This window comes from Chiroxiphia lanceolata, chromosome 1 (assembly GCF_009829145.1).
Source record: "Chiroxiphia lanceolata isolate bChiLan1 chromosome 1, bChiLan1.pri, whole genome shotgun sequence".
NCBI classification, from domain to species: domain Eukaryota; kingdom Metazoa; phylum Chordata; class Aves; order Passeriformes; family Pipridae; genus Chiroxiphia; species Chiroxiphia lanceolata.
In genome coordinates this window covers 6,729,714-6,739,488 of record NC_045637.1, presented here as the reverse complement: position 1 = coordinate 6,739,488, position 9,775 = coordinate 6,729,714, and positions in this window count along the sequence as shown.

Here is a 9,775-nt window from a genome sequence, read left to right as displayed (position 1 = left end):
AGCCAGTGTCAGATCCTTGAGAGCAATATCAGTATTCTCTGTCTGTGCTCACGGGTATTCTCAGGAGGAGCCATACATGACAGCAGCTTATCAGGTTGGTGAGAAGCTATCTTCATAACTGCAGAGCCATAAGGATCATTTCTACAGAGAAATTCCTGACCAGAAGAGAGAGCAGGTGTAGTCATATTCTAATTCATATTCTTTATCCATGCATTTCTTTCTATTTGGCTGACAATGAATGCATAATATATACATTTTATTATACCAAATAAGAGGGTTGTCTGGTAAGATAATATTTCTAATTTCCCATGGTCACCTGTACTTCTGAGCCAATAAAATACTGCACATAGCTATTATTGGATTTCAAACCTGACCTGAGTTTTACTTTTATTAACATTTGTATTAATTTGACTGCACTGATAAAATTATAGATGAACACATGATCTCCAAAATGGAAAAAAAAGGAGTTGAAAATGAAATTCCCAATAATTTGATATTTACAGGGAGGTGGGGGGAAACAAAAACAAAAGAAGGAAGCAGTTCTAAAGAATAAATCAAGCATATGACACTGGAGATGCTGAGCAGGATACCTAATAGAAACTTAGAAATCCAAATGTCCAAGGGAGGAACACAGAGAAGGCTTGAGCATTTATGGTGTAAGCAATTACTCCAATGATCCTGGACATTTATATGTACCTCCCCAGATCGTGGAGGGCACAACAAAACAAGAACAAAAACAAAAACAACAAAAAAGCCCAAACAAAACCCAAACAAAAACCAAAACCAAACCAACCAAAAAAAAAAAAAACCAAAACCCAAACCAAACCAACATTCCCAAAATGAAGTAGCTAAACACTTAATTTGCTTATTAACAACTCTGCATAACTGTGTCTCCTCAAATAAATCAATCAAATCTTTTTTCCAGACCAACAACAAGGTAAATGCTGCCAACTGGTTCTGCTCAAGGCAGGAATTTTGATCCATGGCCCAACCCTGACAGTCACTGAAATCTGCAGGAGCTTTTCCTTTTATTTCAGTAGCTATTCCAACATCCTTCTCATTGGACTTCGAGCACCTGACCGAAATGTATAAGACAGGAATATAGTAGTTGAGACTTCATCTAAACTCTATAGAAAAAGAGATTGATGCTACCCACCCAAACTCTAAATAACCTCTGGAATGTCCTATATTTCTCCATTGATTTCCTATCTCTCTCCATTCATTTTAATGAATGTAGGGCAGTTACATCCCTAAATTATGTAGTTCAGATGTGTGCCAAAATTTATATGGCCCTTGTGCTTAACCTTGCTTGAATCAACATGCTGCATTAGAAAAATTTTTTCCCTGAGAAACCAGACCTTTTCCTTTTTGAGGAAACATCTGTAGTTTCAAACCACTTTTTGTTTTTAAGAGAAAGAACTTAACAATCACATATAATTTTGGGTTAAAAAAAGGTTTCACATTTACACCTAAAAATACCCTGAGTATTGCAGAGATAACTCAACAACAGCACTGGTTAAGTTAAAATGCTTTCAACAGTTCTCAAGAAGCATTACAATTGGAAGTAGTCTATCCAAAATGATTTGGTTTCCCTAATGACAGGATTAAAATAGCAAAAAAAAAAAAGGTACTTATTCTAACAGAGAATTTGTACTTAAAATTACCATGTACATGGAGTAAACTGGGAAATTGTTGTGCTGAGACATACTAATACAACTGAGACAACTAATACAGAGAAGAAATGCTAGCCAGTTTGTGGTAAAACTGGTTTTCCTTCTCTTTCTCAATTACTGTGTGTTCTCAAAGTGCCTGCACCAGCTGGATTAGAATGACTTGGATGAATGGCATAAGGAGTTAGCAGAGCTCACAGTCTCCAGTGAGATTGTTGCCCTGTGCTTTACTTGTGTTAACAAACTCAGATATGAGTTGCCTCTGTGTGCTCAAAAGGGTTGTTTCTTGTATACAGGGCTTCCCACAGAATATGAAAGCAAGACAATGCTATTCAAGAATTGTTTTATAAGTGATAAATTACACAAATTTCTTTAGACTATTAATCACTGAATAATTTACCCAGAGGATAATGAAACATGCCTCAATAAAAAATGTTGGTATAATTACAATTTTATTCACAAGCTACTTAGCTTATGCTCACTGAAGGTATTTTGGTGGGTATTTTTCTCCAGCTATTTTGATTTTCCCCACTCTTATCAATTCTGAACTTTGCTGCCTGCTCTTGTAACTGCAAAGTTCATGTGAAAACTCTGGTTCTGCTTTGCTGGAGTCTTTTGTGTCATGATAATGATTGAGGAGAAAACGCTTTTCTTAGATCTTGATATTGTTCTGATTTTTTTCTTAGGCAAGCAGAGCTCTTAACATCCTCATTAGATAAAGTTTAAAATTGTTGGCTTAGATATCTTTGTCAGTGAAGTTGTAACAAAGTGTTTACTTTTGGGGTAGAAACTTTGCTTCTGTGTTGAAATTCATGTTAAAACTCAATGGCTATGTTTATATTAATAAAACATGAGTTCCAGAAGATAGACTTGGCATGATTGTCAACACTTTTTGGCTATTTGATCCCTGCATACTCTACCTGAAAGTTCTTGCAGAGCTAAAGAAATCCTAAATATTCAGAAGAAACACAGTTCGAGAGAAAAAGTTGTGATTACCATATTAATCTGCTCTTGCCGTTCCAGAGACCTATAATCTGTATTCCAAGTGCATTAACAAATGCAAGACCTCCCAAAAGAGACTTTGTGGAAGCTGAGCATGTTGAGCTAAATATTTGTGAAGAACTATCTTCACAGTAGCCCAGTGGTTAGGACGTCAGATCCCCAGAAAGAAAAATTTATTTTTCGCTCATCTTGAATGCAGAGGAGTTTGAATTCAAGATGTTTATGCTGTTTATGCATTTTATATCAGGAAGAAAAAGAAACAAACAAAAAGCCCCAAACACAACCAACTAAAGAAAGGAAAACCAAACAATTTTTAGGTTAGCGTGCAAGTAGCAGTGAGCTGTAGGCTCCTGAACTAAGTTAAATTTTATTTTGAAACTTAGTTCATATTATTTCTTATTTTTGACTGAATGAGGAATCCACCTGTGAAGATAAATTAAATCTTTTTTCTCTTACTTTCTGTTGCTCCTCTACATGACCTTCACCTTCATGATCAGGGGTCAGCAACTTAGCTTAGTGAGCAAGCTGCAAAATTATTTCCTTTGACTGGTTTCTAAGCCCAGAACTGACACTGGACTTGAATATACCTGAACCAGTGATGATAACTTTGTGTCACTTTTTGCTCTTTTTCTTTTTGCATCCATCTATACTTTTAAAATTTTTAGATGCTCACAGATATAGACCTACTCTAGAGCAGATAAATGCTAATATAATACAGATATAAGCCAGTAATAAAACACACTTGGACTCTACATTGCTTATTTTTTTAGAGATCATTGTAGTAACTGCATAGTCATGTGTATAGTCAACCCATATCTTTTATACTTTCAGATATCTCTGTAGTATCTCAGGACATGACTAATATGTTTGTGTTGAGTCCATCTGAAAGCATCTTGTACCATTGTAATTTGTCTCAGTTACTCTCAATAATGTCTTGCAAAAAATTCTCTTGTGAATAGAAGGTGGAGGGGGATAAATTTTTCCAAACATGTTCAACACTTGGAGGGGGACAGAGGGAGAGAGGGGAGGGAGAGACTGCTATAGGAAGAAATAAAAATTGACTGGTAAAGAGAAATAGGGAAAGAAATGTGGTTTGTTCTCAACTGGCAAACACAACTTGCATGTAAAGACTCTCACATACAACATTTAACACACTGTAAAATAACATTATTTATATAAACTTTATCAGACCTTTCATCTTTCAAATTTTATTTCAGGATTAGTCTTGAAATATCCCTAAGGTATTGTCTTACTTGCAAAATGTTATTTCAATTAGTTGAATATCATTCTTTACAGGATTCAGGTCAAACGAGGGGCAAAACTAAATCCAAACCAAACAATATGTGTCTGCAATAAATTTCTGTTCCTGAATTATTCATACATAATGGCATAGGTGACTCTTCAAGCATTTTGAATTAACTAGAATTGATTTCTCACTTTTTTATGCCTAGTTGTACAAGCTTTTTTGTACTTTTACTTCTCCTTAACAAATAAAGTATTGATTCAACTCCACTGAACATGTTTTATTTAAACTTTGCCCTTTGTCAGCAACTTAGTCCTGTACCCAGAATTCTCCTCTGTGACTTTCTATTGTCTCCTGATCTGGAAGGTGAAATATACTGGATAGGCTCTTTGGTATGTTATAATGTATAAAATACATCCCAAATTTGCTGGCAACAGTTACAACAGAAAGCACATACCACACACTTTAAAGCACTTAGTGCTGCTTTTCTTAACTAGACCCTCAAACTGCTCCCTAGGAAATTCAACAGTTTCAAAGTCAAATAAACAGACGTATAAACTATAGCCACTTTTTCCATTTTTTTCCTTTGGCTAGTTATTCTTATAACTAGCTGAACTCACATTCTCTCTCACTCTACCTTGTCAATAGGATGGGGAGAATCTAAGATGGAAAAGTTCCTGGATAAGCAGGGAGCTCACTTACCAATTACCATAATGGGAAAAATAGACCTAATCTCAGGAAAACTAATGCAATTTTCTGACAGCTAAAACACAGTTGGATGGTAAAAAACAAAGGTAAACATTAAAAAGTCATCACGTCCCTCTCTTCCCTTTTCCCCAGTCCCATCTTCCTCTCTTAAATCCTGACTCCTCTAACATCTACCAAGGTTAACAGAAAATCTAGGTAATCTTGACTTTCAAGATAATCCTGACTTTTTGACAAAACCAAAACTTATTGGTTCATTTTTCACTTGAATTTTCATTCTGCATATACCATATTATGGTCTTACCTGTTTTCCTTAATCCAAGCTTATGTCTACGCACCAACAAGAAATTCCAGTGAATGCTTTATGATTATTCTATCAGATATGAGAAATGCAGATGACTGGTTATGAAAAGCAAATTGGTATTTTGGTAGAATTAAAAGTTACCATCTTCCAAGTGGTAAAACTTAATCATACTGGTCACTATTTTACTACAATACTAGAATCCATTCAAACAGTGTCACTTACACTGCAGCCTAATTGCTTCAATTTAAGATTGTTCTTATGTTTGTGTTAGAAGTAAAAGCAGCTTATTTCCAAATTTTGTTTTTTGAAATGCCATAGATTACCCCATTTCCTAAACTGTCGGTGCAGAGTTCCAGCTCCGAGCATGGCTGACAACATTTTTGTAATGGTAGCTACCAGTGCAGCATCATATAAAATACAGATTATTAACATCATTACCAAAGCATAGGAAAAAAACCCCTGTGCATTCCATTTGTTCAGGTGAAAGTATTTGATACATAATCTATCCAAAATATTAACTGTATTCCATACAAAACCTTTTAACTCTGCAAAACTCTATACATGGACATAAGTATATTTCATCTGCAAAAATTACCTGATTGTAGAACTAAAGACAAGTGAGGAAACAAGAAAATATCACATTGACGGGAACACAAAGTACCTGCTCTTCACATGCCAGCACTTTCCCTTTAGTAAGTGCAGCTGTAGAGCATTGCCTCTAAACAACCCTCGGTAAAAACCAACAGCATTCTGTGTTTGTACATCCCTTAGTGACACTCAAAGAAAAGTCAGTCTCTACTGAGTCAAGGTAGATATGATAAGTGAAAGTTTATTTTAGTTGATAGAATACACTATAGAGATAAGTAAAGCTTCTTTGTGTATACATAGAAATGTAATAAAATTGCAGAGGTAACTATTACTCAGTGTGAAGGAAGAATGGGACCTTTACTTTACAATTTCTTTTAGAAAGGCAAAGATCTGATTATAGAATTCACTAGGTCTCACGTTGGCTCAGTGTCAGTCTCCAACTTATGATTCAAGGTTTTTATACTGTTTTTATACTGTCAGTTCCAGAGTTGTGAATTGTCTGAAAACATAAAGAAAGAAAGAAAGGAACTCAGTAATTCTTTCTGAGTTTTCCTAAATAAATTTAAAGTACATATTATCTTTAACTAGTTTAACCATATTGAATGTCACAAATTTGTGAGTATTTCACCCACAGTTGTTTTAATGAAGCTCTAAGAACTCTTGAAACTCATCAAACCAGCCTCTTTTCTCAAGCATCTCTTCAGTAAAATCAGTGCATTCTTATAAAAATTTTGCTGCACTTTCCAAATTTTTAATACAGAAGATCATCTTTGTTCAACTGATTAAAAGAGAAATAGAAATCACAAGAGATGTAGTTTTAGTACCTGATACAGTAATTGCAAGAAAATTGATCAGAAACTCTAGAAAGAGGGAAGAGCTGCTTTGACAGAGTGGCAAATCCTGGAAACCATTTCCAGTCACTCTAAGGACAGGAAGATCATGAGGGTACATCAGCATGGCTTCATCGAGAGGAAGTCATACTTGATCAACTGATAGACTTCACTATGGTGAAGTGACTGGCCTGGTAGATGAGCCGGGAGCAGTGGATATTGTTTACCTGGACTTCAGGAAGGTTTCTGATACTGTTTCCCATAAGATACCCATAGAGAAACTATTTGGTGGATGGGCTGGATGAGCAGTGAGTTGTAATTAAAACTGTCTGAATGGCCAGTCCTGGGGGTGATGATCAGTGGTGCAGACTCTAGTTGGAGGCCAGTGACTGGCAGTGTACCCTAGGGATCAACACTGGATACAGTCCTGCTTGGCACTGTCATTACTGCTCAGGGTGACGGGACAGAGAGTGCCTTCAGCAAGCTGGCAGATGACACCAGCTGGGAGGAGTGGTTGATACAGCAGAAGAACACACTGTCTTCTAGGAGACCTCAACAGGCTGGAGAAATGATCCAACAGGAATCTCATGACATTCAACAGAGAGAAATGCAAAGTCACGCACCTGGGAAGGAAAAAAGGTAGGCATCGCTATCTCCTTGGATACTCCAGCTGGTGGACACAAGGTTGAACAGAAGCCAGCTGTGTGCCCTTGCTGGAAAAGAGATGAATGGCATCCCCATTAGGTGGAGTGTGGTCAACAAGTTAAGGGTGGTGATTCTTCTTTATTCAGTGCTGGTGAGAGCAAATCCTCAGGGGGATGTTATTAATGTGTATAAATAAATACCTGAACAGAGGGTGCAAAGAGGTAGAGCCAGGCTCTCATCAGTGGTGCTCGGTAGCAGGATCAAGAGCAATGGGCACAAACTGAAAGACAGAACATACACAGAATTCCTGAATCCCTGAATATGCTGAGTTGGAAAGGACCCACAAGGATCATCGAGTCCAACTGCTGACCCTGCACAGGACCATCCCCAAGAATCACACCATGGGCCTCAGACTATCATCCAAATGCTCCTTGAGCTCTACCAGGCTTGGTGCTGTGACTGCTGCCCTGGGGAGTCTGTTCAGTGCCCAACCACCCTCTTTCTAACATCCATCCTAAACCTCCCCTGACACAACTCCTGGCCATTTCCTTGGGTTGTCACTGATCATGATAGAGAAGAGATCAGTGTCTGCTCCTCTTCTTCCCCTCACAAGGAAGTTGTAACTGCAATGAGGTCTCCCCTCAGTCTCTTCTTCTCCAGGCTGAACAGACCAAGTTCCCTCTGCCGCTCCTCATTCGGCTTTCCCTCACCCTCACCCTCTTTGCCCTCCTTTGAATGAACACTTCCTGATGGCTTAATATATTTCTCATATTGTGGTGCCCAAAACTGCCACAATTTTCCAGGTGAGGCCACTCCAGTGCAGAGCAGAACAGGACAATCCCCTCACCCACTTGGCTGACTGCTTTACCTGATGCCCCTCAGGACAGAGTTGGCCCTTCTGGCTGCCAGGACACTGCTGACTTATGTCCAACTTGCCATCAACCTCGACCCTCCAGGTCCCTTTCCACAGCACTGCTTTCCAGCATCTCATTCCCCAGTCTGTTTCCTTGAATGTTAGGAAACACTGTTTTGTGGTGAGGGTGATTGAGAATCGACACAGGTTGCTCAGAGATGTGGGGAGTCTTCCTTGTCGGAGACAATGAAAAACATCCAGACACAGTCCTGGGTAAGTGGTTCTAGGTGGCCCTGCTTGGGCAGGAGGGTTGGACAAGATGACCTCCAGAGTCCTTTCGAACCTCAGCCATTTTTTGAATTTGTGATTCTGTGATAAGTATTTTCTCTATAATTTTAGTCCATCAAGTCCATTAGACTGTAGGATTCAAACAATCATTACTATACAGTACATATGTTAAAATTTGCCTGAGGCTTTAAAACCAGCTTTGTTGTTTCCTGTAAAACTGCAATATTTTTACACTTGTGTTATCATCTGTAAAACAAAAATCCAGCATGTACCACCACGACTGCCAGAGGAAATCCTGGAAATTCATGAAGTTTGTGAAGGAAAGCAAAGTCATTCTCTTTTACACTTGTCAGACAGAAATTCATATGACTTTTGAAGCTGTCATATCTCATGGCTTCCTAAAGTAAGTAACCATCTCATGAAATGTTTTTTTTTCATAATCTCACAAATTCCATTTTAAAACTAGATTGGCTTGTGGCCCCTATACACCTTGTGGAAAGCTATTTAAGATATCACTTAGATTACTGGAATCCTTCTTCTATTTTCTAACTCAAACGTGTACCATTTCTTCTCGTGTCAGCACTGACAGTTAACTTAAGTAGTTCTTTTCCCTCCTTAATTCTTAGCCCTCTTGAGTACGATCCAATCCCCACCTAATATTCATTTAGCCAAGGTAAAAGACACTCTTCCAAGGCTCACTTTCTGTAGCTGTATTTTGTATTCTTTGGATCTCTCTAGGAGCCTTTCTCTGTACTTGTTCCTGTCGGAATGTATCACTCTTGAATGCAGCTGACCAGAACAGCAGAGATAATTCCTCTGGGCTCTTCCTGATATTTTCTGCAATCTTCTTAATAATCTGAATCTGGGTACCCAGACTGATTCTTTTAAAGCTTCTATTTACATTTTTCTAGGCAAGTAGCATCCATGTCCCAGAGATATTTTGCAATTCACCGTTCGAGGAAGTAGTTACAACTCTGCCTGCTTCGTAGCAGCCAACATCTATGTGTGATTGGGGAATGAGGATGCTCCCGGGAGCAGTCTGTCTTCTGCTTTTCCTTCTTGGTGGTCCACACCAATTGTCCAACCCCTATGATCTGAGTGAAAGATCTTCATTGCTGGACCACAGTGGAAATATGAGACCTTTTCCCACATCACAAAGAAGACAAAGCCCCAGAGTGCTACCACATAGTTGGCCAAGGCAGCTTTTCTCTGGAGCAGTAAAGGTCTGACCTTCTTCTTGCTAAAGCAACTTCTCACTATGGCTCATGTGCATAATGAGCACAATTCCTTCTCATAAAGGTAAAAAGGGAATTTGTTTGGTTCTGATTTGCTTCTTTATCAAGTCACCTGGTGATTTTCAGTAGAAAAATTATCTTAGAGCAGGAAATCTCACATGTCATATTAAATGGTATGTTTGAAGTCTCATTGCCGAGACTGACCAAGCACAGAATGATTTGCTTCAGGATGGGAATACTGATACTCAAACCATGTGTTTCTCAGTTGCTCAGTATTGAAGACTTGTTTCTTCTCTTTATAGGTTCCTCCATGGACAAGAAAGGAGCAAGAAAAAAGTTGTGTGGGCAGTTCAGGCGTCCAGTACAGAGAGAGATGAGGTTGGTAAGTAGCACGATTTAATACTGAGAACTG